The sequence below is a fragment of the Pleurodeles waltl genome, chromosome 7 (assembly GCF_031143425.1).
Source record: "Pleurodeles waltl isolate 20211129_DDA chromosome 7, aPleWal1.hap1.20221129, whole genome shotgun sequence".
Lineage (NCBI taxonomy): Eukaryota > Metazoa > Chordata > Amphibia > Caudata > Salamandridae > Pleurodeles > Pleurodeles waltl.
The window spans coordinates 977,651,757-977,673,436 of NC_090446.1; the positions used below are offsets into that span (position 1 = coordinate 977,651,757).

Here is a 21,680-nt window from a genome sequence, read left to right on the forward strand (position 1 = left end):
ATTGATGGCGAGGACATTAAAGTATTTGCTGTATAATCAATTTGAGATCACAATTATTTTATAAAGATGGCAATGTTTAAATATGTGTAGACCCATTTAAACATTGCAGTTAAGTACTGTTACCTTTTTAAACATGAAATAACATGATTCTGCTTAAAACAAAGCACTATTAGCTGTATAGTGCTCCTTTTGGCCAGAGTCTGGGGGGCCCCATCACTTGAGGCCCCCCTAGAGGGGCCCGCCCTCCAGTTTGAAGACCTCTGGTGTAGAGAGAATGGAAAATACCACTGGCTGAGAAACAAATAAAATATTTCTAAAGTAGCAGATAGAAAGTACAATTTTTGGGTACCCTTATACACGTCCAAATTAACTGTCAAAACCAAGAGTGCGAAAAATAATTTGTTGTTAGAATGTAGATGGATTGGGGGTTGGACAGTGCACACAATTGCCTCTAAATAGCAGGCACGAACCATAGGACCTCAGTCTCTCTCTCTATATATATATATATATATATATATATATATATATATATATATATATATATTCATTACTTAGGTTTATCTACACTGGCATGTGTAAGGACACGAGGAATGTATGGGGGAAGTGATGGGTTATGTGGTATCAGTTGTAAATATCAATGTTTTGAATTGTAATTATAATAACCATTCAATGAAAGAATAGATGTATATAAAATACTGCATCAAGAGCCTCACAAAGGGAAGTCTTGCTCATGAAGTCTTTCAAACAGGACCAATGTTTCAAAAGGTCAGGGTGCCGAGGGACAACAGGAACAGATTTAAAAAAAAATCAATTTTACATTTTTTTTTCTTTATTGATATACACTCTCAATATATTACTATTATTTAATTTTCTAATTATTTGCAGACCCCCATGAGCAGGCATTGCGGATCCCCTGGCCAGAAGTTAAGAACCACTGTCACCGGCAGCGCAGGAGGGATTCTAAAGGACGCATACCCTTACTGTAAATGATGCATACTCTCCGACTGCATAAGCAGCATTCTACATAATGCATACTTGCAGACTTCTAAGGAATGTATACTGTCAGACTTGAAAGTCAGTATTCTAAGAAATGCATACGGTCAGGCTGGATAGGCAGTATTCTAAGGAAAAGAACGGCCAAACTCGATAGGCAATACCGTAAAGAATGCGCACTGTCCGACTGGAAGGCAGTATTTTAAGGAATGCACAGGCTGGACAGGCAGTATTCCAAGGGATGTCGACCGTCAAACTGGGTAGGCGGTATTCCAAGGAATGGATACTGTGAAGCTGGGTAGGCAGTATTCTAAGGAATGGATACTGTCAGACTGGAAGGGCAGTATTGCAAGTAAGGATTGCATCGTGCCACAGACCGGATAGGTGGTATTCTATGGTCAGACTGGACGGTGGCCGGGAAGGCTTCCTCCGAGGAAGGTGTACAGTGACAGCCTGGATCGGCTGTCTGCTCAAGGGTACATACTATGAGACACGGGACGGGGGCAGTCTGAAGGGTGCTCGCTGTCTCGGGCCGGGTAACGAGCTTCACGGAGCGGAAACGACCAAGAACTGCACAGGCTGACGGTATGACGAGTAAAGGTTTGTATTCCGAGGAACGCAGGCTGTGTAACTTGTATACTGTGTCACGAAGGAGGCAGACTGCCACCAACGTGCCACTTTGTGTTTCCAACATAGTGCACAACCACAATCTAGGTGCTGTGTTCCCCAAGAGGGTCGGACAACCACAGTGCATTGGAGGGGGCGCGCGGGGGCCGAGGCCTTGCGGACTACGCAAAATGGAAACCTTTGTTACAAGTGAAGGGGGGGCTGGGAGGAAGTGGTTGGGGGAGGGGAGAACAGCATGAACCGGACCCTTAATGTCATACGGTTTACAGGCTACGAAGAGAGAATTTAAAGGATGGTCACTGAACAACGTTTTACACCCAGTGGCGATTCATATTTCTACGGTCCACACTCATGTCGTGGTCTCGTTTTTGTTTTTCAGAGGGGCCCCTCTCCGTTTGCTCCGAAGGCCTTACACACTCTCGGAATATCTGAAATAGAACCGCGGGAAAGGGAAGTTTCCGATTTACTTAACAAAATGCCCGAAAACAGAATCGACATTTGATTTCCCTTCCGGACAACACTGCCAGCGCCCAGATCAGTAATAATACCTTTTCACTTCAAACATTCAAACCACCCAGTCTGGCAATAGAACGGGAGGGGTGAATGAAATATATTATGCAGCAAAAAATGACATCTTTTCGCTAAATAAAATTACGAGACGGAACGTCGCCAAGCTGCTGTGGGCGACCCCCTACCCCTCCCCGAGTTAGAACTTCCCCTCCCCCACCCATATTTAAACCCGGTCAAAACTACAATTAAAGGGGACAAAATAAACACTGCTTGCACAATTTCAAAAATGGGCACACCGACAAGGGTAAAGCTCAGTCTTTAAAAATTTTTTTGGCAGAAATAGGCTCAGGAAAAAATATAACAAACCCCGGGCGTGTGCATAAGACATACTTAAAATAGCATTTTGAAGGTTAGCACACTTGAAAAGTACTGGACGGTGTTTTTAAAAATGGGACCTGCGCTTGGCTCGATGGAACAACGTGTTGGGAAAGGGAAAATGCAGAAGAAATTGTTCATTAGAAAAAATAAAGTGGCCTACGGAAACAGGCGCGTCCATGAAATAATTAACAGCAAGAAAAAAAATAGTTCCAGTTGCCTTTACTTTCAAAATGTTAAATCTGGAAAAGTTGATTTTTTTGGCATCTACCTTTGCCAGTTGGGAAAGCAGAACACTTCTTTACGTTAGACTAACCACCTCGACATATCAAGTATAAAATTAGCCACTCACTCTGCATATACACATTATATAATGTCCACTGGGCAAGGACTTAACAAGTTTCGAATATGGGTAGAACTAGACAAAAAAACGGAATAGGAATACAACTAGAAAAAAAAAATGCATCAACATTCAATGTGCTTTTTTCATCTAAAAAGGGAGAAAACAGCAAAGGAAAATAAAAGAGTATCTTAAAACCCTAAAATGTAAGCGATTTCTGAAAACGTCGCGTCCATAAGATAAAAAAGAAGGAACAACTGGTTGCAAAAGTATTTTGGTACACGTCGTTTTGCGTCATTAGCTCACGATATGTTTTAAAAGATGAGGTCACAAAATAACCGAATGCCCTGGGGGCAAAAGAGAATATATAAACTTTTACTAGGATTGTCCATGCTTCTCGCCAGATAATTAACGCGGAAAGTAATGCAATCGATGTTTATTGTTCATGTTTGAAAAAGTACGCGTCTCCATCGTCCTTAAAACAGAGCAAACTCTAAAATAGAAAATATAGTTCACGTAAAAGAAACCCAAAGCTTAAATGAGTCAGACATCCATAAATACACCGTGTTAAGTATGTACAGGGTTGGGAATTCAACAAACAACTAGTTTGGTCTGAGAAACCATTTTTAAAGATTTAGTTTTTATTAAAAACTATCCCCCAGAAACGTCAACGTTTATTAAATAAATAACTTTCGCGGATTTTGTAAACTGGATTTGTCTTCAAAAACTAAAGAGCAACTTAAATTTTAAAAAAACTTTTACTTTCCCTAAAGTTTTAACAAACAAAAAAACACGTGGTGTTTGCACAGCTCGGCTATCTCATGCCACCGTGAATATGATCAGTTGCTGCGCGGGTAGTGTCTGCATTATTTTATTAATGGCGGGTGTAGTTAAAATGAACCATCTGATAATTTGGGCAGATTGGGGCAGGGCATGTTTGGGTGTGAAAGTAAAATAAATTTAAAAAAATGTCCCGTAACTGTGAGTGCGAGCTCTGTTAAAGCTGGGTATGCATTCGCCGGCGAAGGAAGCGTTTCTGCTTAGAGTACACCCCCACTCCTCTTCGGTGCTGAGAACAGAGCACGAGAGAAGCAAGAACTTAAAGCTCGTGCCCGCCTTCCTCCCAAAACACTCGCCCCCTCCCTCAAACACACACTAAAATATTCCATCCTCCACGATCAAATCGCTATGAGCACTAACACATTATTATTGTATAATCTAATGTGAAGAATAATGGAGTAACAAAAAAACCACAAAAAAAACTCAAGTAAACATTTTAAACGCGTCCCAAACAGGGCTATCTGCAAAGAAAATGAAAGACATTGTCTTACACGTTGTTACGTGAAACAATTATATCGATTGCATGAACTGAGGATATGTGGAACATGCATAGAAATATATTTATAATGGATATACATTCAAACCCTAAATCATGCATTAAAGAAAAGTGTTATTTTGCATTAGCGTGCACATGATATGAATGTGTACCAGCAGTTTTCCTTGCAGATACCATGTGTAGATAGATGTCCAAGTACACGTTTCCCTTTTGCTCGACAGAAAAAAAACGACAATTTACCTTACCATGCAAGAAAACGTTTATTTACCACTAATGACACCTAAGCCGTAGAAGCATACAGTTTACATCAGTTACGAAACGTATTCGCCAGTCTGCACGCACAAATATAGCCATTTGTATTTTACTAAACATGGAAGGAAAGAATGGCTATGCATCCTTGAACTAATGTGCTGTACACTTTTATTGCACGAGTTAAAGGGCATAAAGCGGCACTGCGCAGTCTATGTCGCGCGTGAACGTGTTGGGCGTATTTATTGCACAGGGTCCCTGCAGAAGCAGGACTCGGGGACAGCCCTGCCTGCCCGGTCCTGCAGCCCTTCACGGGTAACCCTCCCAGATCCAGAATTCCCGCCTTCAAACCTCGCCACAGGCTAACATAGGCGGCGGTGCTTCAGATTCATAACAAAGGCCCCGGGACCGACGATCAGCAGCCTCAGACTGGAAACGCCTGGCCTCTGCAGGTTTCAACACCGAACACTGTCAGCACATATATTTTGCAAACGCAGTAAAAACAAAAAAACGTACATCTGTGTGCATTCACGTTATCAACATGCACCGAACCAAACACGCTTGTGTAAAAACGTGCTCACCGGAAAAGCTCGTCTTAATATAGGGATGCAGACAGATTGGCGCATCACACGTACCGAGACCCGATCAGATGGGGATTCCCGATTTTTAAAACAAAAGATGGCGTTATTTTAACTCTCTCCCGTCTAAAAATTGCCCCTTTGCCAATGTTAATCAGTGCTGAAAATACACACCCACCCCCATTGTTTCCAATTATTTCCCTCTTTCTTAATTCTAAATGTTGGCATCTATGTCGCATACTCACGAATTTTAAAACACTCACAATTTGTAAAACAATTATTAATGCTTATGTGAATTTATTTTCGAGAATTAATGTTTGTCGAAAAAGAAGTCCGCGCAGGTGATTTAGTGAAACCCTTGCAAGAAAATATCAACTTTATTAATCATGCAAAATATAACATACGTGGACCTCACTTAATTTACCGCATGAATTACAAAACATAATTTAGCGCCTGGGCTGACAATCTACTGACATTTTTCAAGATTAATAAGACGAAGAGCACGGAATCATCACTTCTTTCTTTTTCTTAGAACCGCCTTAATGTTTTTAGAAAGATACAGAAAGTTAAAAACAGACAAAAACGCGCGCCGCCCTTATATATTTAAAATGTGCATTGCAAGAGCACCGCGAGTGAATCCGAAATCTTGATCGGGGACAATACCCAGCCTAAAAAAGTGACAAAACGAGATTCAAACTGACCATGTAACCGAAATCATAAAGAAGAGCAAAATAAACACAAAAAGCAAACGTCATTCCCCGAAATGTTCGGCAGCAAAAAGGGGCAATTTCTGTATAGCCTGACATACGAAACTGCACTCTCTGTTTGAATCTATTAACATTAAAAAGAAAAACAACTGCTCATTGTTGAGCCCTCGCAAGGTGGTCCGAAGACGAACGCGTGAGAATTTCGTATACTCCAGTGACGGGTTTGGCGAGCATTTTGGTTGAAAACTCGTCATTTCTGAAACGTACGGCTTTGCCTTGTGTTAGCAGCACATGTGAGCAGAAAGCTCCCAGCGAGAGCCCCTCCCCCTCCCCCATATTTACCTCTCACTCCTCACAGCTATTTTGGGAATCAGAGAAAATGAGTCTTTGCCAAGAAGAGAAGGGAAAAAACACACACACCAGCGCCAGTGAGCTGCCAAGGCAGTTTGTAAAAATTAAATGGCCTGAAAATGATGGCTCGCTAGCAAAATTAGGCAGACCCCTTTTCTCCCGCCCCTTTCCCTGCTCCATTATGCACCGGGGATAGAGCTGAACCAACACCCTAAAAAGCACTGCCCACTTTCTGCCTCATCTCTGCATGGAGGATGCAGCATGCGGGGGGGGGGGGGGGGGGGGGGGCGCCTCCAAAAAACACCACCCCCCTTCCACTCAGTGTACTACCGTGCATGGTCCCTTGTGCTGGGGATGCAAGGTTGAAGGGACTCGTCTTCAAACCCTATAATCTTAATTTAGTATAATGCTCTGCTATGGGAAGCTTCTCTCACACTACCCCTCATCGCCCTACACTGGGGATTGGGCTAACCCTCCCCCTCAGTTGAGATCTCTTCGCTCCATAGAAACACGAAACCCTCCTTGTAGGTCCCCTTAGGCTCTATCGGTTTGAGACTCCCTATCAAGATGGCGGGGGCTGAGAAGTACTCAACACCCACCCCAAATCCTTAAGTGTGTTGGAGTTCATTGACCTTGCCCCGCATGGTAACCCCTTTTGCAGGTTTCGAGATGGTGAAACAGTACCCCCTTCCCAACTATCCCCCAGTCGCCAAGGCTTGTCCTTGGGGCTAGCCACCAGTCTTTCTACTGGGTTGTCTCCCCCACAGTCACATAAAGGCAGGCGGTGGTACTTACCGTATGCACTTACCGGTCTGCAACTCTGGGAGGAGTCTGGGCCACTGCCGCCCCCTTGCCTCGCTCCTTCGACATACCATGCCAGTCCCCTCGGACACTGTCACTTTAAGAAGCCCCTACTCCTCCGCCACAGACCTCTGCTCTGTGCTTTCCCGCCCGCCTGCCTAGAAGAGCCCCGGACTTTACCCGGTACAAGTGGAGCCCACTTCCAGCACCGCCAGTACACAGTGCGACCCCCTCCTCCGGCAGCCACTGTCTCACCGCTGGTAGTTGTGCTCCGCTCCACGTCTGCGCCCACCAACTAAACCTGCCCCGCGCCCCTTCACCCCACAGCTTTGTGGCCTTCCCCAGCCCTCCCCGCTCCAATGGCAACGTCCCCTCCACTTCTCCCTTCGTGGCAGCCCAGCCCTCTCCATTCCACTGGCCATGTTTCCTTCCACTTCTCGCTTCGTGTCCGCCGTCCCCGCCACTTGCCATCTTCACCTTCTGGAAGCCTTTCCGTCCTTCTCGCGTCGCCCCTTCTCCGCGGCTAGACCTACCCAGCCCTCGCTCTCTCCCAGCCCTCTGCTCTACACGACCAATGCCCCTCCCCAATGGCCATCTTCCTCGCCTCCCGCCAAGCCCACTCCTCTCCGGCAGCCGCCTTCCACCTCACCGCAGCTCCATAAACACTTGCACAGCTGCCAGGTGAAGTCCAGCTTCCAGCAAGGGACAGCCCCCCCTCCCCCGTACACAGAGCCATGTGTTGACGCCCCCAGCGAGCCCTCTCAGAAGTGAGGCTCAGTTATCCCATCGCCCCTGCCTCAGGTCATCGCCTGGAGGAGGGGGCCAGTGGCAGAGCCGGGACTCGGGGAAGCTCCGAAGAGGGAGGGGGTGGGGAGAAGGCGGGGCTCTCGCTCCACTCGGTTAAAACCTAATCTAGAGAGTGAGGCGCCCACGACAGAGTATGGCTTTAAGAAGCGCGGGCTCTTAATCCGCCCTGAGTAATGATGGCACGCAGGGGTCGTTGCCTCTAGCCATACACAGTGCCCCTTTCAGGTCCGCCGGGATGTGCCGCTACCTCTCATATCTCGAGGGTGCAAACACAGGATTCAAAGTTAATAGTTAAATAGAAATGCCATTCCCCATTGAGCGCCTCACACACTGTCCCGCCCGCCGCCATGCCGGACTTACCCACACCGAGAAATGCTTTGCTGGAAGCTAATCGACTCGTTCACAGCAAGGGTGTAGACTTTTAAAGTACAACAATGCAAACTGTAGTAAGCCTAAGGACGTGTGCATTATTACAACTACAAAACTGTTCATCATCATAAAATATACACCATTCAGAAAGTGCAAACTTACATGTCATCTAACAATGTTTAATTAGTAGTACACAGACCTAAACATGAGCGTCTGCCTCCCACCCCCTCCCAAAAAAAATCCTCACTCATTAGTTTACAGATAAGATGTCAATATAGTTTTAAACACAATACAGAGCCAGATGTACGAAGCATTTTTCTTCTGGAAAACAGCCGGAAAAATGTTTTTTTTCTATGTACCAAAGCAAAATGCAACTCAGTAACTTGTTTACCAAATCACATTTTGCTTTTGCGATTCGGTATTAAGAAGGGACGTGTTTAGGTCCTCCCTGCCTAATACCGAACCGCATTGGCATGTAGGAATGTTCTGACTGGGAATTTGCAAAACATTTGTAGTTACCACCAACTTCAAGTTGGTGATAACTCATTCACAAACGGGAAGGGTCCCCGGGGCAAGATTTCATTGGAGGGGGAACGCATGGCCCCCTCGTGGAGCCAAAAATGGCCCTGGGGACCTCCACCCCCCCAGGGCCGGTTCCTGCTATTTCCTGGGGTTCCCACCCCTGGGACATAGCTGTTTGTTTTCACTTGGCAGGAGCCAACAGCTCCCACCAAGTAAAAACAAGCAAAGTCTGATTTCTGACAGTGGGACCTGTCAAACAGCTCCAGCTGGCAGAAAGCAGAGTTTTCATTTGTTTTCCTGCACGCAAATATGCATGCAGGGAAAGAGATGAAAACATTGCTCCTCCAAGCAGGGAGCTACTGTTCAAGGCAGCTCCCTGCTTGTGGGAGCAATGTCGGCTCCCATAGGACCACTGGGGCCTTGTGACTCCCTCCTGTGGCCCTCTCACTCTTTCTCCCATCCAATAATGGGATGGAAAAGAGAGAAAGATTGTCTATGCAATGGTCTCTCCATGCAGTGATTTTACATAGTCAGACTAGCAAGATGTTTGGGACAAATGTTATAGTTACATTTGGATGCAGAACAGAACACAGTCACATCTGGCCTAATGGTCAAGGTCATGTGCAGTCACTCAGTAGGCTTTAGGTTCAATACCTGGTATTGCTTAGCAGTGTGTTTATTTGTTAGTGTTTTGACTGTTAAACGTTCCTAGTGATGTAGCATTCACTTTTCTCTCCACTCACATGCGTGGGTTGACTGTCATAGGTATGCCTGGAAGCATCACAGTAAGAATCACTTATGACCTAAAGGTTAAGGTCAGATACCCTCACACTGAAAGTTGAGGGTTCTACTCCAGGTGTGCCAGTGGTTGTTTTCCTTCTTTAATTTCTTTTAAACTTCAAAAGTATAAGGTTCATACTGAAAGGTGATCTCACTCTTCTTAATTGACGAATACATGTTTCTTTTTAATTTGTCCAGAAATATCTTATTCTGAGTATATCATTCATCAAAACCTAAAAACTATCTCGCTCCCTCCCTTTCACTCTCTTTCAATCTTTCTCCCATTCACACACCCACTCAGATCTTTACGCACCCACTGACAAACCCACTCAGACTATGATGCACCAACTCACAGACCCACTCAGACAGCCACGCACCCACTCACAGACACACTCAGACCCTTGTGCACCCACTCACAGACCCAATTGAACACTCATGCACCCACTCACAGACCCACTGACTCACACATCCACTCACAGACCCACTGAAACCCTCACAAACCCACTCGCAGACACTGACGCACCCAATCACAGATCCACTCACACACCCACTCAGACTCACTCACTCTCGTGCACCCACTCACAACTGCACTGAGCCCCTCAAGCACACACTCACAGACCCACTCGCACAATCATGCACCCACTCACAAAACCATTCCGACTCACACACCCATTAACAGACCCATTGAAACCCTCAAACCCACTCACTGACGCACCCACTCACAGACCCACTAAGACACAGACGCACTCACTCTCACACTCAGACACTCTCACACCCACATACACCCTGTAAAACCTATTCTCACACTTAGAGAGACAGGCCGTGGCCAACTTCTGCCGCACACGGACCCAACCCCAGGTGGGGTTGGGTAGTTTTAGGGCCTGGCCACAGGCCAGGCTCTGTGGCCAACACCTGCTGTACACAGCCGAAGGCCGTGCTCAGGGCAGGGTTGTGTGGGTATAGGGGTTGTTTTGCAACAGCGTAACTTTGATCTTTGTGTTGTATTGGTCTCACATGTTCGAGCATTCTTTTCTTTAGAGGACAAATAGTGCTACCTACATATTGCAAGGCACATATGCATTCAATCACGTAGACCACATATTGACTATCACAAGTTGTTCTCTGGGTTATCTGCATCAATTTCCCTTTATAGTCTTTGAATGTCTTCATGTTTCTTGAGATTTGGCAGACTTTACATTTGTTACATTTGTGGAAGCCTGTATGCACATTACTCAACCAATTTTTTGGTGTGGGTGCAATATAATGACTTTTGACAAGTATGTTCTTTTTGGAACGTGATATCCTATATGACACCGATAGCCTGGGTCCCACAATTTGTGCAATGTCCTAATCATTTCTTATTTTCCAATGTCTTTTAAATATTCTCACTTTCCTAACTGTATGTGAGTATTAACCGCAGACAGTTTTCTGCTGTGTCATTTTTATTTCAGATCTTTTCTACCAAAACTTGTTGTTGGGTCTCTGATTTAGCTTTTGTTGCTCCTAGTTCAACGTCGGGGCAACAGGACTCTCAAGCTACGACAATTGGAAAGTAGATTTATCATCCAGCTATGTACCAAGACACCTTATAGGTTGAATTTGGATGAAGAATTATTTGACCGTTTATGAATGTGTAGATTTTCCAATTGGTAAAGACCTTTAATTGAGGCGATGCATGTTGTAATATAGGCCAAACATGAATGTGAACATAAGGTCTGGAAAGACAGATAGCTAAAAATCCACCTTTAGTCAAGTTACTAGTAAACTGCAAGAACGAGATTTAATCTAACACATCTAATAGTGATTTAATGTAAGATAAATTGCACTTAGCAAATTAAAAGAAATTACTTTAGAGATGCGGGTATCAGTTTGGATCCATATGAAAAACAATATGCAATTCAGCACTCAGCTGTAAATCTATTTTTTGGATTTATATATTTTTTGCAATTAATTCCTTTGCTTAGGTATGTAATTGTACATAGATATGAGGATGTACACAAATGATTATTTTTGCCAACATAAGATTATGAAACAGAGGACCTCACATCGACAAATTTTTAAGTAAATGTTCATAATCACATGTACCCTATTTAATTCTATTCAAAACATAATTATTCCCAGCAAAGAAAATATATAATAATGGGCATGCAGCCACAGATATGGATCCATATGATAAATCATGGGGATTTAAGCACTGAGCTTTAAATTTTGAATCGTTAACTAAACACATGATGCTAATCAATCGATAAACTCCTTGGTTTTGGTAAAAATTGTATACAGATTACAGAATGTGTATAAATTGTAATTTTCCATCATTAGTAGGTCACAAACCACAGAATAATTGAACTTTTTTTTAACTTCAAATTGCAAATTTTTATCGATAGACTACAACATCCAGAATGCTTCATTGTTGGCTAATGGAATGTTTGTATAAAAAGGAAAGCGAAGAAGGACTCACTGACCGTGAGCAAGACTCTATATGAGTTGAAGCGCTTTGGTGGCTGTTTTATCTTGAATAAAGACACTTTAATTTGGACTTCTGGAGTGCGGTGAATATCTTTTGGAATTCATTTATACAAGGGTGGTCTCCTCTGTCTCCAGCACCAGCAGTTGAGTGTACTACCCATTCCACAATTGAATGATTTGTTTTACTGTAAAAAACTGAATGGAGCACTCAGGCAGGCCTATGTCGCTTCTGACTTCGCTATCAGATCTGTGGCTCATGCCATATATGTAGTCCACTCTCTCTGGCATGACTTCTAGGCCGTGGCTGAAGAACTCTAGCAGGGTGGAGGCAGTTCATCAAGACGGTCCATGATGGAACAAGTAGTAAGATTCTTGTTGGATATTTCTTTTGATGGACTGTGTGTGGACGCTTCTGCCCTGGGAGCTTCAATTTCTGAAAGAAGACACCTATGGATCAGAAATTGGAAGTTAGACAGTGCCCAGAAAAATCTGTTTTCCCACATTCCATTCTCAGGGAGCAAGCTGTTTGGTCTGCAGTTGGAGGATCTTGTGGAGAAATTTGCAAAGGACAGAAGTTGATGGTTCCCTTACAGCCTTCTACAAGGGAAGAGGGTTTGGTTTGTGTCCGGCCTTTGGTACCTCAAGAGAATGAACCAAGCCCTTTGAAGGTAGAGGTCACAGCCAGGACGGCTCCCCATCCAACAGAGTTCAGTCCTAGCCTAAAGTCAATCGTGCTACAACCTCCTCCCAAAAGTTTTAAGTGTGTCAAGAAGGCTCCTTCAATTCTCCTGTGTTTGAAAGGTTTCAATAAATAGCTTGTTAGTTCTTCAAGTTGTATCAGAAGTATACAAAATAGACTTTTTGTCCACTCCAGAAGATTTCTTTTTTGTCCAACTCTGGTTCCAAGATCTCCCGGTCGATGCTAAGAACTAGCTCAGGGAACATCAGATATTTTGGCAAAGAAAGTAATAAAACCAATTCCAGTTGAAGAGGAAGGACAGGGTTGCTCTTACCTGATGTTTCTTGTCCAGACACACTCAGGAGAATTTCCCCCCCATCCTGGATCTGAAAAAAGTGAACCACCATGTACCATCTGTAAGGTTCCATATGGTTGCCATCCACACAATCATTCCCCTCACTATTCCAGGGACATAGCTAGCCTCCTTGGACTAATTAGATGTCTATCAGCACACTCCTGTGTATCAGGATTCCCAAAGTTTCTTAAGATTTACTGTTGCAGACGATCACTATCAGCTCTGCATCCTGCCCTTGGCTCCTCTGTTGCATAATCTTTATGCCTTGAGCATTTTGTCTTTCCTGTACCTGGACGATTAGTTAATCTGTGGTTCTTTTTTTAAGGCTTCAGAAGTAGTCGCTCAGGTATACAGGTAGTTGGAAGACTATATTCCTACTGATTATGGAAAATCACCTTCACCCCTCCGAAACTCTAAAGTTCATCAGGGCACTGTTTTCCACAGAACATGGGGAAGTGTTTCTACCTCCCCCAAGGCAGCACAAACTGATCTCCCATTTCCAGTTCCTGTTACGGAAACATTCAATGACAGCAAGGGCCTGGTTGACTGTGCAGAGGGATATGGCAGCAGCTCTACACCTTGTCCCTTGGGCTCGTCTCCACCTAGATTCACTGGTCAATCACCTTCTAGCCTATTGGAACACAGCCTAAGGGAACTATGAAACTCAAATTCTAGTGACTTAGCACATTGTCCAAAAGCTTCAGTGGTTGTTGCTGCTGGACAATTTGAACATGGACATTTCTCTATCTCATCCTTGGTTGGATATCAACTCAGATGCCAGCAATCGAGGGGGGGGGGGAGCCTCAGTCCAGAGACGTTGGTCGGATACAGAACGGCTGACCTCCTCAAACTGAAAGGAATTGGCAGCAGTTTCCAAAGCTCTTCTTCTTCTGGAATGACAGCTGAGACAAGATGCCAATCCTTGGCGAGTTTTCTTGTGTAACTTGTGAGCAATACACTGCCAATTTGTACATCTTACACTACCTGAAAGAAAACTATTATCAGAAGATATGAATCTCTTGTAATTACTTTGACTGGCCAACCTCCTTCACTGTCCTACTACAGTGCATGAGTTCTGGGGAGAAAACACCAGCAATGCCACTGCTTAGAAGTGTTCTATTATCATTTGCTTATATGTTTCACGAATACTCTCCGAAAGATAACGTACCAAATGGAGTTATCTGTTAACAGTCATTCATAACTTTCGCACTCTTTTTGAGTTGAATAGTTAGTTTGATTAAACTGCAAACTGAACTGTAACCAAATAATGTTTGCCATATAACCAGTAGGAAAGGATCTATGCAAACCTTATTGGAGCATTTTAAGAATGTTGGTAGGCGTTCAGGGAAGAGGGTTCTAGTTATCATCCGGAAATTACGCTGTAGCGGTCGGTGAATCGCTTGGTTTTACTCCTGTATGAGATAGTAAAGCATAAGGTGACCTATGTGGCTTATATTTCTTTTACAGTGGCGACAAGCATGGGCAGTCCAGTATCCACGATATTTCAATGCAGATGGCAAATTTTTGTGTCGGTTGCTAGTTTCACAGCTAACCAGATGTGTAAGGCTGTAAATGACATTTTACTTACTCTAAGCCTAGCAGCACGGGGTTGGCAGTTGATTGTGATCGCTCGCGGTGGAATGTTAGTATTGACTGCTGATTGACGCGACTATCGACGCATGATGTGAAACATTCTTATGGGACGCTAGTACTCTACATGCGTGTGTTAGGTTGTGCATCCGGGAGCCATTTTGCATGTGTTTGGGGGTAATGAAGCCTATTTTCGGTACGAAATAAACCCAACCTTCAGCAGTTTTGTACATTTGGCCGCCATCTTCCAGTGCTATTTGTGTTTGGATACAGATAGAACAGTGCGTGGCACTTGGTGACGAATTACTGCAATATAGCAAGAAGAAACATCAACCATTTTAACACAGCATTGATTTGTTTATGTACGCTGATAGACCCAGCACTTTGGCATTTGTGGATGCAGACAAATATTTTCCAAAGTTGACTTTTGATATACATACATATTTTGGCCGCAGAAACTATATTGTGTGAGTGCAAAGGAATTTTTTTTTTATCATGGCAGATATTGTAGTTTCATCCGTTTTATTTTGCAGTCCAGTGGTGAACCTTCAATGCAATGGAAACTTTGCTATGTTATATTCCTGGTGGTATAAGAAGAAAGGACTGTGCTCCACAAAGAAAGTTATTGCTTCTCATGCATTGTTTGGATGTAGTGGATATAAAAAGAATTCAATAGTTTCCCCACTTAAAAAATACCAGTGATATTGATGTTTTTGAAGATGCAGTCAGGCAATATGTACGAGAAAACAATTGTATAATGATGGAAAGGTATACGTTTATTCACAAGCACAAAAAAAGAATCCATTGCAGAACATGTAACTGCACTAAAATAAATAGCTGTCACATGTGAATTTGAAGCTACTACCTATGGCGAAATTTTAAAAGATCAGGTCATGATGTTCTGAACCAAAAATGAAAGGATTAAAAAAGGAGTGTTGGTGAGAAATGAAATGACCATTAACTCCAAAATTAATATTGCCAAGATTATTGAGCAATCAGGAAAAATTGTTCAGGAAAGTAAAGGGATGACTGAAATTAAAAGTCCTAAAAGAATGGAGAGTTCTTTAGAAGTTAATGTCATGAAGGGTAACAGTGATGGATTAAAGGAAATGGAAAAAAAATCTTCTGCTTGGCGCAGACGTGGTAGCTTTTATCATCTAGGAAATTTTAAAAGATGTCCTACTTGGACAAGCCTTACACTATGTTCAAAACCGTTGTCATTCTTGCAGGGTATGCAAAGCAGGAGCAGGTTCTAATTTTAACTATGTAACAGACGGAGAAGACTGTTTTACATGTAATCCAAAGATGGTTTAGTGTAATTGTTCTGATAAGATCAAATGTTTACCCGAGAGCTTGGTGCATATAGATGGTAACAAAGTGAAAATGAAGGTGTGTAGATAAGCTTTCTTGAAAAATCTATGGTGCAGGAAATTAGAAATGTGAAATCTTTAAAATGGCCAGATGTTCATCCAGTTTAATATACAGAGCATAAAATTGACGTGTTGTTATTACTGGGCAGATTTAGAATTTTCATGTAGAAGGACCAGAAGGAAAACTTATGAAGCTTAAAAAGGCAATCACACTCTGGGTTGGCCACATCTACAAGACATAGGAATATATTTGGATAGCACTGAAAATCCACCCGTGTTTGCTGCAGATGCCAGTGATGATTCGTAAATGGTCTAATGAAGAAACTTTCAAATGTATTTAACCTAGAAAGAGGGAAGTTTGTGAGTTTTAAACCCAAGATTATATTGAAGGCTCATGCAATACTCTTCAGACATAAGGTTTGTAATGTCCCAATTACATAGAGAGGGAAACGTCAAGAGATATTAACTGTGTCTCAAGAGGGTAACTCAAATCTACGGAGCCATCTCCATAGGGTTCTCCCATAATTGTGCCACTATAAAATATAGGAGATTTAAGACTGTGTGCCGACCTTTGCAATCTTAATGAAGAAATTGGGTGAACAGATACCCTATTTCTGATTTACATGAGGTTGTGTTTACTTCGGAGGGTGCTACAGTATTTTCTATATTAGATATGGCCAGTACTTACCATCTGGTGGGATTGTGAAGAAACATGGCACGAATATGGAGCCCGTATGTAGCCTGCTGAAGAAAAAAAAGCTCAATTTGTTTATGGTTTGGATTAGCAATAGGCATTTGATACATTGAAGCATTAGGTTTGACAGCTTCATTTTTTAAATCTTTTGTACTAGGGAAAAAATGTGTAATAGCAGTTGATGCTAGAAATTGTGGATTGGGAGTGGTATTGTTGCAGAGATTTAGAAGGAACAAGTGGGTAAAACCTTATACTTCCAGAACACTAAAGAAGCAGGAGTGGAATTATTCTCCGATTCAGAGAAAACGGCTGGTGTGCATGTGGGCGGCTGAACATTTTAGACAGTTCTTGTGGAGAAAGTGTTTTGTGCTCATAACTGAGCATAAACCTTTAGTTAATATGTTATCGTCAGCTGGCTGAAGACCACTCACAGTTGGTTAGTCAAGATTGGCAGCGAAATTGCAGGTGCATTAGTTCAAGTGGAATATGTGCCTGGCAGAAGCAATGTATATGCAGACTGCATGTCCTGACTTCCCATGGATCCATGGGCAGGGTTCCACAATGTTGACAAGGAATGTCAGACAGCTTTTACAATTTAGGTTGTGAATGTTTGGCTGCTAAATGGGGATGTTGATCAAGCTATTTCACAATATATGTTGTTTAGGAAAAGGTGTTATGATGTTATTATGATCAAAACTTCATAGTGATCTTAGTGAAAACTCCCAGTTTCAGTTTTTACAGATTTTTACAGATAAATACAGACAGAAAACAATATGTTTATTTTCTGTATTATTTTTTTAAAGTGGAAAAGTACTGAAAGTTGTGCTTCTTGTGAGTGACTCGCCATGCTGTCTTTCAGGAATTCCAGGCCAACAGCTGAGCCGATAGGCAGCATGGGGAGTTAAAAAACAGATTTCTTAAAAACAAGTATATGTTAACATATAGATGAAGTACAATGGTAATGTTCAAATGTGTGTGTGGTGTTTTGTTATATTTCACTGCCTAATTTGTTAGAACACAATATGTGTCAAAGTATGAGTGTATGTTCATCAGTTGAATAAATGTGGAAATCTACAATTTTATAACTTTATTCACAAAACACAAAATAAATATTGATAAATACTACTAAGATGGCAAAAAATAAATAATGATAAATACAGACCGAAATGTTAAGAAATGATATACCATAAAACCGGGAGCTATAATCTTAATGCATTTTTCAAACCAAAGATGAAATAATGGAACAGGAAAGGAAATTGATGCAAGGTGACAAATTTATTCCACCGATAAGTCTCAGGAGAATTATTTTTGAGCTGGGACATGAAGGGCATTTGGGTATGTCTTCTACCAAAATTCACCTAAGAGAATATTACTGATGGTGAGATATTGACAGGATGGAGGATGAATGGGTGAGATGGTGTCCACAGGGTCCTTGGAGTAATGAGTCTGCCATACTTTGAATGACTGAATGTTCACCTGTAGAGTACACCAAGGGCCTATGGAGTAAATTTGGTCTTGATATTTTGGGGCCATTTGGTGTACTTCCTAGAAAGGAGGCTTTGCAATTCTTTTGGTAGGTTACACATCAAAATAGCCAGAGGTAAGGATGGTGCATGATTTTTTGAAGGACTTATTTTGTGGAGAAGGTTTACCTGAAGTAGTAGTTTTTTATAACGGTCCTTAGTTTGAAAGTAAAGATTATGTATCTGTGTGTGGTATCGCACACAAGAGAATTGCCAAATATTGTCCTCATTTGATGGTCAAGGGCAGAGATGGAATTGACTGGTTGAAGAGGTTATTGCTTTGGCTGTGAAGAGTGGTTTTCCATCATTAGCGGCCCTTGCGGGGCAGCACCTGCAACCACTGCTGTGCGCTTCACTATAGTGCTGTAAATGTGCCACCTTAATCCCACCACTTTCTAGGTTGAGGACGTGTTTTGGAAGAGTGATAATAGGATATTATACTTCCTGTCTTAGTGTTAATAACTCCATCAAACTGTTGCAGCTTGCATTGTTCTGGTAAATGAAGCCCATTACAGATTTTCCAAGGACTGTTAATGTTAGCAGATTAACAGTGAAATGCTCAATTGCTTCTGAAAGGTAATCTCTGCCCTCTCTTCCACTATCTGTTTATCCCTTCTTTGCCTACAAGAAAAAAGCAAGAATGCCAGAAACTAACTTTTATTTTACATTTCACAACTCTCCACATTCCCAATACAACAGAGGATACCATCTGGTTTTTATTTTTTGTTTTCCAAACACTGCATGGGGCTTGTAGTTTTGTTTTTAGCTGTTTCATCATGAGCTCAGAACCTCAGCATACAAAAAGCAGTTGGCTAAAATCCCAGAATTAGCCACATGTCAGCTAAGTTTTAGAAATTTGACCAAGTTTCCCACTCTCTTAAAAAAATGTTTCACATGTAAATTCGAAAGTGAACTCTACTCACATGTTTTGTGAGGGTTTACTCTATCACTCACAACATGTACATGATTAAAACAAGTGTGTGTAGCTTTACAACACAACAAACATACAACATAAATAGCAGCAGCACAACCTTCTCTAACGCAAATATTAAGTTAAGGAAATGTGGCGGTAGTAGAAAGAATATAACCCAATTCTCTCTTAAAGGACATGTACAACACAAGTAGCCTATACACTAAAGAGTGATCGAGGGGCACTAAAGGCCCACTGTACAATTTACACAAACCTCATGTGGAATTAACATACACGAATGAACTCATATAGGATCATGAACACTCACCTAACTATTGTGGCACTCTTCATCACTGGGTTCCATATTTTGCACTGGGAAGAACTGACAAGTACTACTATTCATTGTAGTTTTCTAGCTATAGGTTACCTAGTTTGGGTGCAGTTATGTCACTTATGTCGACATTTATGTTCTCCCTTTGTTACACTGTTAGACTTATATTAACATTGTATGTAGGTGAGCTAAAAGAGATGTTTACTAGTGTCTCCCTACCATGAGATTAAAAACTGGAAGGGGCCTGGTCATGCCGACAAGCAATACGGCAGCTCAGCTCTGAAGCTCCATCGGATCGGCCCTTTCAATATGCCAGATAAGGCGCTGCATGCTCTAAACTGTGGCCAGGATGGTGCCTTTCCGCCTCTACCCACCGAAGGGGGAAAACACAGTTTTGTGTTGCGGGCGGGAGATCTTTCTCGCTGCCTGCAGAGACAGCACTACTGATGCTACCATCATGCCTCTGAGGCTCCGCGGCAACAGGGGCGGTGGGTGAGCCTGAGGCGTGTGTTGTGCCAACCATGCAATGTGAGCCGACAACTCTGCTTTACTCCTGTGTCCAAGACCTTCTACCGCCCACATCTGAACAACCGTTCCTCTGAATGTTAACGAGGCACCTGCCTCCAATGTGAGGATAAGGCATGATGGGGGTGTACCCTCTCAATAGGCGTCTCTCCCATATCAGCGCCTAAATGAGGCATCCGCCTAGCAGCATAACACCAGGATCCCTACGAATGGGTAGGATGATACCGATTGCTACTGCCTTGCGCTGAGAGTGGTACTGAATGCATTTCCTTCTACAGATTATGGCTCCCATGTGTTCATACCCACTGTACTGGTCAATTACCTGCTCAGGCCCCTTCCTGAATACAGCCTGCACACTTGCAGCGCTACATTACAATACCACCTGACACTCCCTATCCCTTTGGCAGCCAGTCCTATGCCAAATAGAAGGGAAGTGGTCCTGCAGGCCTGCTTTCTTTGATTACTCCCCTTGCTATCCCCTCACTACAAAGCTCCAGTGCATCCTTGGTGGCCTATACTACTTCATTCAGCCGGCCCCTGCTCCCCTCTCTGGGCACGGACCAGTCCTGTGCTGCACCTGCTCCAAACACCTGGTTGACGACTGGCTGCATAGTGGCAGCCACTGGACTGGCTTCTCAGGCTTCATAACTCCATGATACTCTTGTGACTGAGCTGTAAATCGCTAGCTGTCCCTGCCTTGGTGATGGTGATGGTGATGGTGCGCTGTGACTTTAAACAACGGAAGCTGCCCTTCGAAAACAATAAACCGACTACCACACTAGAGGTGCCGCTGATGGTCGAGAAGGGTACCACAGGTGTAACCGAGACCGAAGAAATGGCCAATGCGTCTGCAATTATGGCTGAACTCTGGGCAGCCTTTAGGGCCATAGATGCATGCTTTGATATCATCCCTTGCTGCCTGGACCGCATGAAAGAGCAGCTGGATCATCAGGATACGAGACTGAAGAGCGTGGAGGAATGTATATCGAGGTTGGAAGATGGCGCTGCCAAAACAGAAAAACGCCTGGAGAAACTGGAATCCTGGCTGAGAACAGTCACCATCAAGAAAAAGGACCTTGAGGCAAGGGGACGCCTCAACAATGTCTGCATACTGGGCATAGCAGAAACCACAGACACTGGCAGCCTAGACTTGTTTGTAGAATGCTTGCTCGCAGAACTCCTGGGATGCTCCAACTTCACATCCAGCTTTGTGGTCGAATGCGCTCATAGGATCCTTGGTCTGCATCCAGTTCCTGGCACCCCACCCCGTCTGATTATTGCCTGACTCCTTAATTTCCGGGATTGCGACACAGCACTGGGGCTTGCTACAGAGCTGGGCCCACTTCACTATCAGGGTGCAATGATTTCACTCTTTCCGGATTTCACCAGGGTGTTCAAGGGCCCAACGCAAATTCCTCAACACCAGCGCTGCTCTCCATAAACTGGCCTTCGGCTATGGCATGCTGAACCCGGCTAGACTCCGTATGGATGTCAGTGGTAAACCACGCATTTCAGACAACGCTACAGATGTACTAACTTCCTGTAACTAACATGCCAAGGAACACTCCCCTACAGGGCACGCCTCATCGGCCCGCTCCCCGCCGGACACCCAGATAACCTCAAGCATGGACCTCTCTATGCTTGAGGTACAATTTTAACTGAAGGCTACCACATGGCTCGCACTTGGCCCACCAGTTTGCTTTAGTATATTTCGTAATGCCTCTCTGTCTTTAATGGATGTCATGAACTATCCCCTGCAAACAGACTGTACAATGTGTAACATCTTCATTTATTCTACTGCAAGGTACTCCTCAGTAAAGGGCTGCCCAACGCAGTGTTGCGACCCCCTGCTGCACTGATGTTTATAGGGATTTTATTTCGTTGTTGGTATT

General features: G+C 43.3%; 1 long non-coding RNA gene across 2 annotated transcripts in view; it reads left to right on the top strand.

Annotated features, from left to right (window-relative positions):
• The first annotated feature begins 1,240 nt into the window (after positions 1-1,240).
• LOC138245822 (uncharacterized) overlaps positions 1,241-21,680 on the top strand; it is a 104,917-nt gene continuing 84,477 nt past the window's right edge. Inside the window, exon 1 of one of the 2 annotated variants that reach the window (XR_011194173.1) lies at positions 1,241-1,593. This is a non-coding gene — a long non-coding RNA (uncharacterized lncRNA). The remainder of the gene's footprint in view (positions 1,594-21,680) is intronic. The other variant, XR_011194172.1, reaches the window with a different exon arrangement.